Raw genomic sequence first — 17,381 nt, 5'->3', positions numbered from 1 at the left:
GTGGGCCTCTTCCAAATTCAGCAAAGCAGGATAGTAAGCAATTTTAACAGAGCAATTTAGAAAAGCAATTTATCAAAGCAGAGCAATTTACTTTAGAAAACAATTTATCAGAGCAATTTACTTAAATATAAAATACAGGGAATACCTTCCCTCTCCCTTCATTCCCTCCTCTTCTTTTGGGACAACCTATCTCCTAGGTTCGTCCTGGTCTCTCGGGTTTATAATCCTGGGGAAGAGCAATAAGGGCCATGATTCTTTTTGCATCACACCTTGTAAGCATTGCACGAAGCAGGGTATACAGAGGCAAAGAAGCAGAAGGATTAACAGCGGCCCTGCTAATAATACCACAATATGCCTGAGCCAACTGCCATGAGGCAGCCAAGAATATAACCAACCCCATAGATCACCTCCTGTAGTTTTCAGCGGGTTCCTGGCTATCATTGTTTCCATGTGATCAATGGTGGCTGAAATGCTGACATTATTATCTGGGACATATCTATTTTATTGCTGAAGGGCCCACTGATACTCGTGCTCTATCAGCTGCCTTGCTTCTTGGGAGGTTGTGTCCCACCTCTCTAAGGAGGAGCCTATTATCTTAACCAATTTTCCCACCTGTCCTTGTGGATGCTTAATACTCTCATGATTTCTTCCCAACACACTGTATCCGAAAGGGGCTTCTCCCTCTACATATATTAACATATACCCACAGGAATATATATCCACCCTTGCAGAGGCCTGACATACGGAGTGACTATATCAAAGAGTTCTGGCCCCAATATCAAAAGTCCTGGCGGTGCCTCAGAATTTGCTGGAAAAAAGTCTCTACGTTGGGGACGCTGCCCGCGGGCGTCCCTCCCATCCACTTGTCCAGTCGTCTGGCGCTCTTCTGGAGATGGTTAGCTTCAGAGGATCATCAGGATTTGGTGTAACTGTCCAATCTAAAATAGCCTTCTTCACTTAAGTGTGGTGGACCCAAGGGGTGAGGTCAGGAACTTTAACAGCAGTGGGCCTGGGTCCACCTGTTAAAAAAAAGGAAAGAAAATCTCGGGAGAATGACTGCACATAATTATCAAACTGCACATTTTGACTAGCATGGGGGGTTATTGCAAAACTGAGTGGACAAAGGTTGGTCCATTGTCAGATCCTATTGACCTAGGTAGTCCATAGCGGGGAATGATCTCCCTAAGCAGGCACCTGGTTACTTCAAATGCCTTTTCAGTTCTGGTAGGCCAGGCTTCAACCCATCCTGTATACGTGCAGATCGCCACGAACAGGTAGCGGTATGGTCCACAGCGGGGCAATTTAGTGAAATCCACAACAAGGTCTTCCAAGGCTACCACTGCATAGCCTGCTTTTCGCTGTCCAGCCTTAACAAAGCTGCTTCCATCCACAAACCATGAAGGCCAGTGGGGGTTTGCTTCATCTTTGAGGTCAGGCCTGCTAAAATATTCTTCATCCATTACTTCAATGCAATCGTGCATCTGCTCCTCACCTTCTCCTACCGGCAACAGGGTAGCTGAGTTGAGGGCGGTGGCGACCTGAAACTTCAAACGCGGGTGCAGCAATAACATTTGACATTTTCTCATTTTAGCCTGGGAGAGAAAATAGGTACCCTTCATGTCAAGCAAAGCTGGGACTGCATGCAGGGTCACACAAATGGCGTCTTGGCCAAAAGTAAATTTGTCTGCTTTGTTCAGTAGGGTGGCTACTGCCACAACTGCTCTCATGCACGGCAGTAAGCCTTGTTCTGTAGGCGTCAGGCGCTCAGATAGGTATGCCACTGGCTGTTGCCAGCTTCCCAATTTTTGGCACAAAACCCCTTTCGCTGTCCCTTGGTCCTCATCCACGAATAGAATAAAGGGTTTCTCAGGATTTGGGATGCCAAGCGCTGGGGCTTGCTGTAGTGCCTTCTTCAAATTCACGAAGGCTTGCTGTTGTTCTGTGCCTCAAACAAAGGGGTCTCTCTCAGTTCCTCTGGTTGACTCATGTAGAGGCTTGGCAATGATGCTGTAATTAAATATCCATATCCTACAAAATCCTGCAGACCCCAGAAAGCCACAGAGTTCCCTACGGTTCTTTGGCTCTGGTATCAGGATAATAGCCTGCTTCCTTTCTTCACTGGTAACAAAGGGGTGTTCCACTGTGATTGGCATTGCCTCAAGATCCTATGTTGGAGCAGTCGCTCTAGATGCACCCATACTCCTTCAGCCGCCCTTCGTGGGATGGGATACTTATTTACTGCAACAGGATTGACAAATGGCTTGGGCTTCACGATTATTGGTGGGATATTCTTTGCCATTCCTGGGGGGTTTACTTGTTCCAGAATACTGGCGGGGATGGGTCCCTCCTCTTCTTTTACCATCATGAGGCGCCAGTACTCCCTCAGGGGTGCCTCCACAACCAGTTCCCCAAGTGACATAATGGACAATGTGGCTTCTCCCGATGGCTTAAAAGTAATTTGGGCTTGCAACTTTACCAACAAATCTCTTCCTAATAATAGAATAGGGCATTCTCTCTTCCAGTGCCCTTCCTGTCGGCAGATGGCACACTGATTCCGTCCGAGACGGCTTCGCCCTCCTCCCCGGGCACTTCCTCTTTCCTGAGGGGTGGGTGTGGTAGCCTGTAATGCCATCAACTTCTTTGTTTGATACTTCTCCTTTTTTCTCTGGGCTTCCTCATCTCTCTGATTGTAAGTGGTTTGAGCTAACTTCAACATCCATTGCAGCCCATGGCCGATGCACCCCTCATGCTTCTGGATTTTTTTTTCCCCGGCGAATATCGGACGCTGCCTGAGCTACAAAGGCAGCCTTTATAATGGGGCGTTGGCAATATCATCTGGGTTCTCCTCAAAGGTAGGGTTCTAATTTCTCCAATTGCACACATCAGCACTTGAAAAAGGCACATGTTGGACTGTATAAGTGCGTGGTGGTGCTTCCCCACCCTGTCCTGGGGGGCCTGGTGGGTCATACACTCTGCGTAGAGGCATCATTGCAGTCCCACCTTTTTCTGTGCCTTATGGGACTTATAGAGGGACGCCCTGGTTGCTGCTTCTATCCATTTCTTCTGCCATTTCTTCCCTTGTGTTGGGGAACATCCTTCTGCTGCCAACAAATGGGAACTAACATCCACTTCTTTCGCATAGGGTTGTACATACTGTTGCAATCTCAATTGTCTGATACTGTGTCCACATTTTTCCTTTCTTTGCTAACTCAATTAGTCCCTTCATAAACTCCTCATCATCCTCTTCCTCTTTGCTCTCTAATTCATCAACCTTGGAGGGTTCAGGCTGAGGGCCGGCTCCTCCCTGGTCCTGGGGCCCTGGGCCTGGGGGATTCGCTAGAGGGGCAGTTGGTGGAGCATAGGGTGGCGGCGGTTTAATGACTTCCCCCTCTTCTCCTTCTTCTCCTTCCGGCTCTGATATCACCGGGGGGCCTTTCTGACTTCCCTGCCGGTCGGACTGCACAAATTGTATTTTGTGGGGCGTCGCCTCGGCAGGCTTTCAGCCACGGTGGATTCTTTTCTACATTGATTTTTTTTTTTTTCCAGGTAGAAATATAAGGGATCTGGTCTGGGTGGACGTTCAAGATATTTTGATATAGTGGGTTGATTAGTTGCAAATTAAATCTGCCCTCCAAGGGCCAATTAGTTCCTTGGGTGGGCCAATCAACCTCACATAATGTCCTCATCCTCTCTCTTCTCAATTTGAACCCAATCATCATGCTTCGTAGCTGCTTTCCAATTATTCAAGAAACATTGCAAAGGGGTACATTTACTACCTCCGGACCCCATTTTTCAGATACTCCGCTCCTAACCGGGCTTAAGATCCTTTCACACTTCAACCACTACAGACTGTGACTTGGCGAACTCGCGTTGCCAAGAAATGCACAGTCCTGCAATCGCTCGGCCAAGGGGACGCTAAGCCCCGGCCCACACTTGACAATTCAGCCACTGGAGTATCTGACATGCAACATACAAAACACACCCCAATATAATTCCAACATGCAACACACAAAACACACCAAAATAATTTTCCCTCTGTTTCCCCTTTCCCCAACCTTACTGGCGGCACTCTACTGCCACCTCTGTTTCCCCTTTTCCCTTTTCCCGTCTGGCGGGGCGGCACCTTATTGCCACGGCCAGTTCCTTTGTTCCTTTTCTGGCGGCACTCTACTGCTCACAGCCAGACCCTTTATCCCTTTTCTGGCGGCACTCTACTGCTCACAGCCAGACCCTTTATCCCTTTTCTGGCGGCACTCTACTGCTCACGGCCAGGGGAAGCTGATCAGGCTTCCTACCACGCCCTTTTAGGGCTTACCTGTTCCGCTGCGGACCCCTCCTTCGGCCGTCCTCTTTTCTCCCCCGACTGGGTGTCTCGGCTCAGGCACAGCGTGGCGATCTCCCCCTACGAACTGGCAGGGTGCGCGCTGGAGATTGCGAGCGCTGGTCCTGGTTGCTCACCCGGTCGAGTCTGGCCCCTCGGCTGGGGGTGGGGACCTCTTCCCGGCCAACGCACCAAATAAAGCCTTACTTTGGAATTACCCAGAGGTCCGGCGGTCCGCCAACCCCGTGGCCAGAGGGGAAAAACAATTCCAGAGACTTCTTGGTCAGAGAAAAGAGATTTATTGAGATCTGCGCAGAGGCAGCCAGTGGAGTCCTCTCCAAAGACTGGCTACTACGATACAAGTAAACAAGCATTTTTATACCTGAGAGCATGTCCATCTCCCCAATTCCCTCCAATCAGCTGGCAAGGTTAAGCTTATTTCCTTATATGGCATATGGCTATCTGACTAGCTAAGCCCACCTCCTTCCCTTGTTCGTGTGCTCCTCTCTTGCGTTACTGCAGCAGAGAGCATGTGCAGAAAGCAACTGCAGTTTCTGCTTAGCTGAGAGAAAAAGAAAAAGGAAATGGGCCTCCCCTGCTAGCCGGCAGAAAGAGGAAGTGGGCCTCTTCGCAAAGCCGCTGCTCTCTCTGCTAGCCGGCAGAAAGAGGAAGTGGGCCTCTTCCAAATTCAGCAAAGCAGGATAGTAAGCAATTTTAACAGAGCAATTTAGAAAAGCAATTTATCAAAGCAGAGCAATTTACTTTAGAAAACAATTTATCAGAGCAATTTACTTAAATATAAAATATAGGGAATACCTTCCCTCTCCCTTCAGTGGAGTTTGTGTTTAAATACCAGGCAGTTTTCGTAACAGCGGAACATGACAAACCTATATTAATTTTGACTTAATTTAGTGTGTATTAGGAGGTTAATCTTTCCCTTAACTTTGCAAAACCATTACAGAAAAGGAAGGAAAACCACTAAGGAGGAAGCAATGAATATTTTAAAGATACTATATTCAGTCATGAGCATGACACCCGATCCAATCTAATTCTCACAAGGCTAAAATCAGCTCTAGGTCAGGTTTTCACAGGCCAAAGTTGATCTCATGTCATCTGTTTTTATCAGGCATATGGGAAGAAATTACAAAAACGAATAGGTTGAGTGGTGAGCCTGCAGTGGGTCTGTACCTGCTCCTTTTTCCTAGAACTGAAAACATCTACAGTTCTTCCTGTTTCCTGCACAAGTCAATGACAGAGAGTGTGATTGGCTGGTACGACAATGCCACCTTCCCACCCCGCACCCCGCCCCTGCTCATCCAGTTGTGCAAAGCACTAATTGGTTAGTGTTAAGTTGTGGGTGAACATATCAGATGACACAGCGATTCTTCAAACAGCTCTTGTTTATTCACAGGCCAGAACAGAACTGAACTGAAGGGTTCAGCCAGCCTGCTTATTTAGAGCTCCACTAGAACGCAACAGTAACCATTTTCTGTAATTATCCCATCACTGAATGTCACTTTCAATCCCTTATTTGCATATGTCGACCTGAGTGAAAACTATCTACAGTATCCCCCTGCTGGCCCAGGGTGAGAACTTCAGTACATAACAGGTTGGCCCTTGCGGCAGTCCCAAAGCCACTCATCACCAGCCAGGAGCATGCCTCCAGTGAAAAGAAATAAAGAAAATGATTGGCAGGGTTTTTTTAAAAAAAGAAAATGTTTATACATTTAAACAGATAAGCTTTCCCCCTCCACACACAGGAAACACCCAAAGCTTGTCCAAAGTATTGTGAAGGGTGGGAAGTAAACATTGGAATTGGAGGTGAATGAGTTAGCAGAGTGAAAGAAAGAAAACACAGAAGTAGTGCACAGTCAAGGACATACCAACTCAAAACAATAGAGTTAACTTTACTATCATCCCACTATCTATGTATTTTAGCAAGGTTTATTTGTCTTTCATACATACCTGACATGAAATTGGCTGATTTAGAAAGAAGTCGTAGAAATCTGAAGAGAGTTGTGGTACTTGTGAACTTGATGAACAGCCATGGTTTTGTAGGAGAGCAACTCTCTTGCACATAGAACGTGTTTCAAGGGTTTGCTTGAATTTTTTACCGTCTCCTTGTCTTGTGATTCAGCCAACGTCTGCACTATATATGTAATTGTAAATAAATTTCAAACCTGCTTAGTTCCTCCCATGGCTCTTATTTAAGGAGCTCTGGGAACTGTAACTCCTGTGGAGAGTCTTGGAATCACTAGCAGAAACTTCTCTAGGGTTATCTTATCTAGGCAAGAAAGGAAGCACAAAAGGAAGTATCTGTTCCAGCTCTGTGTCTTTGCAGGCGGGTTGTTGTACCAAGTTGCGAGAACCAGCACATAAAAATATTGCCCAAAAGAAACTGGACAGAAAAGGGGAGAATGTGCAAAATGCAATCAGACTTCCAGCAAAATCTTTGGGGAGCAGGGATGGGGATTTCTGAATATGAGATCAGATCATTTTTGGCTTAGGCTACAGAAATTGCTGTAACGTCTTTTGCACCGCAGGCACAATTCACATCCCTGAACACTAAACAGATAGTCAGTATGCAGGGATTACAGAGCCAGTGAAAAGTTAGATTTATGAATCAAGGGATGTTTGGGCTTCTGGAAATGGCCACTGAGTGAATTCGAGGGCTATTATGCTGTCTAGTGGGATGTGTTGCCTATGGTGGTGAAATGACTACACAGGACAAAATTCTGTAAGGCTGGTAATTACTTCAGAGCACAGTGGTGGCCTCTGCTCTTTGAGACAAGCGTCTCTGAAAGCCTTTGATAAATCAAAGCAGCCCAGGCTGCTGAAATCACGATAACAGTGTTATGAAAAGGACGAGCATCTGTCTAGAATAGGTCAACTGCAATGGCTTAGCACTCTGGCAGAAACAGAAACAGCCCTTCTGTTGCTTAGACGGTCCACATTTTTCTTTGGTGCCAGGCTTTAGGAGAGCTCGCACAAGAGATGGATAGACAGAGGAAGGATGGGGATGCGAGGGAGAATCCATTGCACCTTGTCGTATATTCAGACTGGCTAGCGGGTCCCTAGAAAATCTGCATTAAAAGGCAAGTTAGGTACTTCACTTCCACATATCACACAACAAGAGGTAGAGCAAGCTTATGCATTCATACTAGGAAAGATGGTGGGTGGGTGGATTAGATATATATCATCTCTCTGCTTTTTCAATTTTAAGTACCCAATGCACTTGGATAGCTACCCAACAGAACAGGTAAATGTGGCTCAAACAAATGACAAGGGTACACCTTAACTTGGCATCTATGGGAGAAGTAAGAAATGGGTGCTTAGACTGGCACCAACTCCCAAAAGTCAGTGGGTTTTCTCACTATAACCTGGAAAATCTATGCTGTGCTTTCCAAAATCGGATTCTCCAGAATAGTTAATGGAACCTATTGCTTGCCCCCCCCCCTTCATGGATCACTGCCTTGCTGTGGCGAAGGGGCTTGAAGAACTCAGAGAAGCTATGAACTATGCCGAGCAGGGCACACAAGATGAACAGGTCATAGTGGAGAGTTTTGACCAAACGTGATCCACCTGGAGGAGGAACCGGCAAGCCACTCCAGTATCCTTGCCAAGAAAACTCCATGGACAAAGACAACAGGCATATAAAAGTTATGACGCTGGAAGATGAGCCCCTCAGGTCGGAAGGCGTCCATCATGCTACTGGGGAAGAGCGGAGGGCAAGTACAAGTAGATCCAGAGCTGATGAAGCGGCTGGGCCAAAGCCGAAAGGACGCTCAGTTGCGGATATGCCTGGAAGCAAAAGGAAAGTCCAATGCTGTAAAGAAAAATATTGCATAGGAACCTGGAATGTAAGAACCATGAACCTAGGTAAGTTGGAGGTGGTCAAAAATGAGATGGCAAGAATAAATATTGACATCCTGGGCATCAGTGAACTAAAATGGACGGGAATGGGCGAATTCAGTTCGGATGACCATCACATCTACTACTGTGGGCAAGAAACCCGTAAAAGAAATGGAGTGGCCCTCATAGTCAACAAAAGAGTGGCGAAAGCTGTACTGGGATGCAATCTCAAAAATGATAGAATGATCTCGATACGAATCCAAGGCAGACCTTTTAACATCACAGTAATCCAAGTTTATGCACCAACTACTGGTGCTGAAGAAACTGAAATTGACCAATTCTATGAAGACTTACAACACCTTATAGAAGTGACACCAAAAAAGGATGTTCTTCTCATTATAGGGGATTGGAATGCTAAAGTAGGGAGGCAAGAGATAAAAGGAACAACTGGCAAGTTTGGCCTTGGAGATCAAAACGAAGCAGGGCAAAGGCTAATAGAGTTCTGTCAAGAGAACAAGCTGGTCATCACAAACACGCTTTTCCAACAACACAAGAGACGACTCTACACATGGACATCACCAGATGGGCAGTATCGAAATCAGATTGATTATATTCTCTGCAGCCAAAGATGGAGAAGCTCTATACAGTCAGCAAAAAAAAGACCTGGAGCTGACTGTGGCTCAGATCATCAGCTTCTTATAGCAAAATTCAAGCTTAAACTGAAGAAAGTAGGAAAAACCACTGGGCCGGTAAGATACAATCTAAGTCAAATCCCTTATGAATACACAGTGGAAGTGACAAACAGGTTTAAGGATTTAGATTTGGTGGACAGAGTGCCTGAAGAACTATGGATGGAGGCTCATAACATTGTACAGGAGGCAGCAACGAAAACCATCCCAATGAAAAGGAAATGCAAGAAAGCAAAGTGGCTGTCCAACGAGGCCTTACAAATAGTGGAGGAGAGAAGGCAAGCAAAATGCGAGGGAGATAGTGAAAGATACAGGAAATTGAATGCAGATTTCCAAAGAATAGCAAGGAGAGACAAGAAGGCCTTCTTAAACGAGCAATGCAAACAAATAGAGGAAAACAACAGAATGGGAAGAACCAGAGATCTGTTCAAGAAAATTGGAGATATGAAAGGAACATTTCGTACAAAGATTACCATAATAAAGGACAAAAGTGGTAAGGACCTAACAGAAGCAGAAGACATCAAGAAGAGGTGGCAAGAATACACAGAGGAATTATACCAGAAAGATATGGATGTCTCGTACACCCCAGGTAGTGTGGTTGCTGACCTTGAGCCAGACATCCTGGAAAGTGAAGTCAAATGGGCCTTAGAAAGCACTGCAAATAACAAGGCCAGTGGAAGTGATGGTGTTCCAGCTGAACTATTTAAAATTTTAAAAGATGATGCTGTTAAGGTGCTACACTCAATATGCCAGCAAATTTGGAAAACTCAGCAGTGGCCAGAAGATTGGAGAAGATCAGTCTACATCCCAATCCCAAAGAAGGGCAGTGCCAAAGAATGCTCCAACTACCGCACAATTGCACTCATTTCACACACTAGCAAGGTTATGCTTAAAATTCTACAAGGAAGGCTCAAACAGTATGTGGATCGAGAACTCCCAGAAGTGCAAGCTGGATTTAGAAGAGGCAGAGGAACCAGAGACCAAATTGCAAACATGCACTGGATTATGGAGAAAGCTAGAGAGTTCCAGAAAGACATCTACTTCTGCTTCATTGACTATGCAAAAGCCTTTGACTGTGTCGACCACAGCAAACTATGGCAAGTTCTTAAAGAAATGGGAGTGCCTGATCACCTCATCTGTCTCCTGAGAAATCTCTATGTGGGACAAGAACCTACAGTTAGAACTGGATATGGAACAACTGATTGGTTCAAAATTGGGAAAGGAGTATGACAAGGCTGTATTTTATCTCCCTGCTTATTTAATTTATATGCAGAATACATCATGCGAAAGGCTGGGCTGGATGAATCCCAAGCTGGAATTAAGATTGCTGGAAGAAATATCAACAACCTCAGATATGCAGATGACACAACCTTGATGGCGTGAGGAGGAATTAAAGAACCTTTTAATGAGGGTGAAAGAGGAGAGCGCAAAATATGGTCTGAGGCTCAACATCAAAAAAACGAAGATCATGGCCACTGGTCCCATCACCTCCTGGCAAATAGAAGGGGAAGAAATGGAGGCAGTGAGAGATTTTACTTTCTTGGGCTCCATGATCACTGCAGATGGTGACAGCAGCCACGAAATTAAAAGACGCCTGCTTCTTGGGAGAAGGGCAATGACAGGCCTAGACAGCATCTTGAGAAGTAGAGACGTCACCTTGCCAACAAAGGTCCGTATAGTTAAAGCCATGGTTTTCCCAGTAGTGATGTATGGAAGTGAGAGCTGGACCATAAAGAAGGCTGATCGCCGAAGAATTGATGCTTTTGAATTATGGTGCTGGAGAAGACTCTTGAGAGTCCCATGGACTGCAAGAAGATCAAACACATCCATTCTTAATGAAATCAGCCCTGAGTGCTCACTGGAAGGACAGATCGTGAAGCTGAGGCCCAGTACTTTGGCCACCTCATGAGAAGAGAAGACTCCCTGGAGAAGACACTGATGCTGGGAAAGATGGAGGGCACAAGGAGAAGGGGGGCGACAGAGGACGAGATGGTTGGATAGTGTTTTTGAGGTTACCAGCATGAGTTTGACCAAACTGCGGGAGGTAGTGGAGGACAGAGGTGCCTGGCGTGCTCTGGTCCATGGGGTCACGAAGAGTCGGACACGACTAAACGACTAAACAACAACATTGCTTGCCCTCCTTTAAGGGGCATATTGCCCTCACAAGGTGGTTTACAAAAGCGGTTTAATGCACACTAACATCATTACAGGGTTTTTTGTGGTTTTTTGGAGGGGGTCATTTTGTTGCAGCTGTCAATTCATTGTGTGTGTGGGGGGAAATCCCTGGCAATATGCTGGTATTCATCTGGAAATCTACCAGTAGTTCTAGATCTTTTTTCTGACTACCTTGATTTAGAGTTGCCAATAATAAAGCTATTGTAGCATCCTGGAGGCTTATCCCAGCAGTGTATCTGAAGCTGGAGAAGGTTTTCACGACGCACATGTCCTGTTAGCTTGATATAGGCAGGGTTGTGATGCTAAATATAAATCAATAAACAAAGCAACAGTTCTGTGCCAACGTTACTCAGATTTTGTGCCAAAGAGGGAGCTGAATTTTGTGATATCTAATTAACCAATGTGCATCTATTTCTTTATTTTGCAAAATTTTATTCATGGACACGTCTCGAAAAGCCTTGATAAGAAGCAAAGAAATTTGCAAATCACGAAAGACTTACCCCTGACCACTAGAAAGCCAGCTCTGTGCATACATATCTCCCAGGCTCTATGATTTCACCAGGCATTGCCAAAGTTATCTTCACAATCCTTTATGGACTAGAAACTTGTTATCTAACTTTATCTACCTTTCTATCTGTCTATCTGTCTATCTATCATCTATCTATCTATCATCTATCTAATCTATCTATCTTCTATCTATCCATCCAGTGCTTTTTTCTGGGGGTACGCAGGGGTACGCATACCCCTAAACATTTTGTGAATCTTTGTACTTTTGTCCATTTACTGTATTTATTTCCCCCGATTTGAACTATAAGATGGTGATTTTCTTGAGTGAAGATGAGAGAACCCCTAAACATATTTTTTAAGGAAAAAAGCACTGTATCTATCTATTAAAGCTAATATGTTCAGATGTTTTATTTTGTAACGAGTGCCCAGTTCCACATAGTGGTCAGAATCATAAAATGCCTCCAGCTTTTGAAAATGTTTTATGGACCTTTGTTTTGAAAGCCTCATGGATTAAATTTTCCTCAGGTTACACACTTGTTAGGATCCATCCTAAATGGTTCCAGATGCACTGACAGAAGAAACAAGATTGCCAAATATAGTTCACCCATTTATAAACTTGGAAGCGTTGGGATAATGCTGGAGAGATTATTGTGATGTCAAACTACAGTCCCTGACAAAACATTAGATAATGAGTTCACTCCTCCAGCATATTGAACAAATATCTGATTCAAAAAGAGAACCCTGTAACACATTCCCAATGCCTGTGGCAATCTTGCACCTTAATGAGATTATTTCCCAACTTCTGCTGTTGATTAGAAGGACAGCCCACAAATCTACATCTCCTGAGCAAATCCCCACCACACACACACTTGTTGTGCAACAGCAAAGTTTTTCTTTAAGCCCCATTCATTTCAAAGTGCCTTGGTCAAAGAGTTTCTCAATGGACTGGGCCTAAAAATCACGTTCCCAAAATGCTTAGAGAGGAAAGGGCCCAGGGGAAGTCAGAATAGTCTTAAAGGACATATTGTCCATGTTTGTCCAGATGTATGTCCTGAAACACAAAAGAGGAGGCTTAGAATGGAATTAATCAGAGAAAGAATTCGGTGGAATCAGTATTCCGGCATCTGCTTTTTATCAGTTTAAACTGTGCATGTTATGCCATAGCAAATATTAGATTTGCAAAAGCTTGCAGCAATATACAATAATATATTTTTTTCTGAAGCTTGATTTCATGTGGCTGTTTTCTCCCATCATGAGATTATTCTTTTTTTAAAAGCCTCCTACCCATCCCAAGTTGAAATCAACATGGCCAAGACCACATAACACTGGTCCTGAAAGACCTACATTGGCTCCCAGTATGTTTCCTAGCACAATTCAAAGTGTTGGTGCTGACCTTTAAAGCCGTAAACGGCCTCGGTCCAGTATACCTGAAGGAGCGTCTCCACCCCCATCGTTCAGCCTGCACACTGAGGTCCAGTTCTGAGGGCCTTCTGGCGGTTCCCTCACTGCAAGAAGCGAAGTTACAGGGAACCAGGCAGAGGGCCTTCTCGGTGGCACCCGCCCTGTGGAATGCCCTCCCACCAGATGTTAAGGAAATAAACAACTATCAGACTTTTAGAAGACATTTGAAGGCAACCTTGTTTAGCGAAGTTTTTAATGTTTGAAGTTTTATTCTGTTTTTAGTGTTCTGTTGGAAGCTACCCAGAGTGGTTGGGGAAACCCAGCCAGATGGGCAGGGTATAAATAAATGATGGTGATGGTGATGATGAAGAAGAAGAAAAACCTCTCTTTCCCTGCCTAGAAAGCAGAGATAAGCAAAAGTGTGGATGAGCCCTGAATGTCATGGCAATGTATTAAATAATCCCAATTGAATGAAAAGCCATTATTATTATTATTATTATTATTATTATTATTATTATTATTATTACTACTACTACTACTACTACTACTACAACAAAGTATGCCTGTATAGCAAGGATTCTGATGAAGGGGTCAGATTTCCAGCATTCAGGCCATGAGTGCTTATGTATCCAAAATAACCCCAGCACAAGGGGAGGAGGGGTATTGGGAGTGCTACGAAGTTTACATAACTCGTAAGCATGGAGCCCTCAAAACAGCTCAATGGGGACCATGTATGCTCACTAGACACAGAATGCTGGCTAGCTATTTAGGGGGGAAATGGAAAACTGGGAGCAAGGAGAGAGCAGGAATGGAATGGAGTGGTCAACATCTCCTGTGCTGCAGCGTTTTGTTCCAGGTCTCAGTTGTAGACAATTAGAACACATCCATCCACCACCTCTCATAAACTACATACACAGTGACCCATTTGTAGCACCAAAGATGCAGTTTTTCCTCAACCCAGAATTGTTTATGCCCATCCTCAATAGTGAAGAAAGGCATCTTCCCACCCACTGCTCATGCTTTTAATGCCCTTTTAGTTCTCAGAAAGGTATAAATTAGGCATTCATTTTGTGAAGGAGTCTGCCTATACAGTGGTACCTCTGGTTAAGTACTTAATTCGTTCCGGAGGTCCGTTCTTAACCTGAAACTGTTCTTAACCTGAAGCACCACTTTAGCAAATGGAGCCTCCTGCTGCTGCCGCGCCGCCAGAGCACGATTTCTGTTCTCATCCTGAAGCAAAGTTCTTAACCCGAGGTACTATTTCTGGGTTAGCAGAGTCTGTAACCTGAAGCGTATGTAACCTGAGGTACCACTGTATTGCTTGGTTACCTGTTTCCCCTGAATAATGGCCAACTCTGAGGGTTCCGAATCAGGGTTGCCTAGCTCCCTGAGGGAACTGAGGTAGGCTGTCGAACTGGAGTCCTTGCTTGCAGGATATGATTAATTGGTAAATTTTTTCTAGACCGCCTGTTGACCAAAGTCTCCCAGGCTGTTTACTGGGCAGGCTTGTACTGACCCATTTGCCCCCACGTAGAAGCACCTGGGAGTTTAAAAGCAGCCCAAGAGTAAACAGACCCTTAACGCATGCGCCCACTTCCCTGTCAAAAGCAAACTTGGTAGACTTGGCATTTGGATTTAATTTGAGAAAGGCTAAAGAGAACGCAAGAGGGAAAAGAAGACAGAAAAGAAGTGGTTCCCTTTCTGTTTCATCTTACAAATGACTTCCTCCTCCCCACCCCCTCTAGACTTTTTCTTCCTTTTTTTGTTGCCACACACTCTTCACACATCAAAACCTATTTTAGGCTGGCTGATAAATCCCAGATGTCTAGGGAAGGCAGCAAGGACGATGGTTATTCCATTCGCGGCTTCACACGGTTTTCCTGGCAACCTCCTGCGTGAGATTCAGCCAAGTGGGAAGAGCAGAAGAAAAGGGGGAATGAGTCTGCTTCTCAGTAGTGTTGTGTGTGTACAAGGGGGCTGGAGCAGTGAGCCAGGATCTCAGAGAGCTGAGGTGACATTGGAAGGGACATGCATGGCCTGTGTAGACATCTGTCTCAGTCTGTGCCAGGCTGAAATGAGCTGAGGCAGGTGTTTGATGTGCAAACAATCAGGTTTCAGGGGACAAGTGGTTAACATTTCCTGGGTTGCCTTCCTATGCAACACACAAGGCTCCTCCAGAGGAGACCTGTTTATTCAGCATTGATTGTGATTAGATGGTTAGGCGATAGGCACTTCAATGTGACCTGCTTATTGAGTTTTCCTCTTGATTTGTTTGTGTGGGGAGGACTTTGCATCGAAGCCAGTGCTCTCCCACACTTTCAAACGCATTTCCCCATCAATTCCCTTATCGCAACAAGTACAGTCTTTCGGTGAAGCAGGTTTGTTGCACAAAACCTCCCAATCAACTTTAAATGTGCAAACCAAAGTTGCCAATCTGTGATTAAATAGCTACTGAGCTGTGGTTCTTTCATGCTTTATCCTGGGCAATTTTGCATACGTACTGCCTTCAGACTTACAGCGACTATAACTCTGCTATGTGCAACAAGTGCTTGATAAAACACACTAAAAATATACCCAAATAGTGATATGTAAAGCAGCTATAAAGAGTCAGATGCCATTTCCAGAAAGCCCAGAGTCATATAATAAATAAAATAAGACTTTGGACCCTCTGGAAGAAGGATGGGACAAGGGTCATAATGCTAATTTGTTTGTTATAACTTTTTATCTCATGTAATGGCAGTAGAAATAATTATGCACACATGAACACACACTTGCGACTGAGTTAGTCTCTGAGTTAGATGACTCTTAAAGGTAAAGGTAAAAGGACCCCTGACTGTTAGGTCCAGTCGCACAGTGCCACCTGCGACTCTTAGGAGTCTCTAAAAACACCTATTGAATTCTCTTTTTACCTGACTCCTACTGGCCTCAAAATCAGGTTATATTTCTACAGAGTTCTGCACCTATGGTGGTTTTACCCCGATGGCGAAATACTAGAAATGGGTTTTATGAGAAATGAATATTATTTGGGGGCCTGGTGTCCCTTATGAACCTGGGATGTGTTTCTTTTCTATATCTTCTGACCAAACATGTAATTTATGCCCAAAGGGCTTAGTTGTTTTCATGTTTGTTGCTGCATGCTTGGTTATTACCCAGAATTGGAAGGATGCACATAATCGGACTCTAGATGAACAGTATAAAAAGCTTTTATTTATAGCGGTATCGGGGTGGGGGGACACATATCACTTAAAAGTACAAAGAAGTAAAGCTGCTGTTCAGGTAGCCATTTATTAATCATACGATAAGTGATTTAAATAAAAATTGTATCCCAGTACATCATTTATTTATATAGAATTACTCATAACTGCCTCCCTTGGTTATGTCAATTATATTCTAAGTCTCTCTATGGAGTAGACAGACATACACAAAGAGAGAGATAAATTGAGCTAAATGTTTCTGTTTATTTTGATGTTATATGCCCATGTACTTGTGGATTCTTAGTATATGTTTCCCTCTTTTTTGTTCTCTTTTTCTTTGTTCTAAAAGGTAATGAAATAAGTGATATGCATTGACATTTCTGCTATATGTGTTTTTGAAATACTGTATTTTTTGCACTTTTTCCCCTCCAAAAAGACGTGTCCAAAGACTCACTTTTTCCCCTCCACAAATTAAGGGGAAATGTGTGTGCATCTTATGGAGTGAATGCAGGCTCCATGGCTTCAGCGAAAGCAACGTGAAGTGCTCTGGAGGCTTCAGGTGGCTATCCCTGAAGCTGGAGAGCAAGGGGGTCGGTGTGCACTGATCCCTCTTGCTCTCCTGGCTTTGCTTCGCTGGAGAGGCGCTGCGCAGCTTTCCTTATCTGCGCAGCGCCCCTTCAGCGAAGCAGGAGGAGAAATGGAAGGGGCTCCGTTTCTCCTGCCGCTTTGCTGAAGGGGCGCTGCACAGAGAGGGAGAGGTTTTTTCTTGTTCTCCCCCTCTAAAACTAGGTGCGTCTTATGGTCGGGTGCGTCCTATAGAGTGAAAAATATGGGATATATATATATACCGTATTTTTTGCTCTATAAGACTCACTTTTCCCCTCCTAAAAAGTAAGGGGAAATGAGTGTGCGTCTTATGGAGCGAATGCAGGCTGCGCAGCTATCCCAGAAGCCAGAACAGCAAGAGGGATCGCTGCTTTCACTGCGCAGCGATCCCTCTTGCTGTTCTGGCTTCTGAGATTCAGAATATTTTTTTTCTTGTTTTCCTCCTCCAAAAACTAGGTGCGTCTTGTGATCTGGTGCGTCTTATAGAGCGAAAAATACGGTAATAAAAAAAAATGAGAGTTCAGCACCAGCACTGCCCTGGTATGCAGGTAGTCCCTTTAACAGACAACAGTTCCTGGGATGCTTTGAGGGGAAGCCATGACTGTTTAAACGGATATGATGCTGCTTTAAGCATAT

General features: G+C 44.6%; 1 protein-coding gene across 2 annotated transcripts in view; it reads left to right on the top strand.

Moving 5' to 3' along the window:
* Positions 1–17,381, top strand: part of CYGB (cytoglobin) — a 66,825-nt gene that overhangs the window by 20,472 nt on the left and 28,972 nt on the right. The window lies entirely within an intron of this gene.

This window comes from Podarcis raffonei, chromosome 2, assembly GCF_027172205.1.
Source record: "Podarcis raffonei isolate rPodRaf1 chromosome 2, rPodRaf1.pri, whole genome shotgun sequence".
Classification (NCBI taxonomy): Eukaryota; Metazoa; Chordata; class Lepidosauria; order Squamata; family Lacertidae; genus Podarcis; species Podarcis raffonei.
Note: the sequence above shows the minus strand (reverse complement) of the source record. Positions and strands in the feature narration are given on the sequence as shown.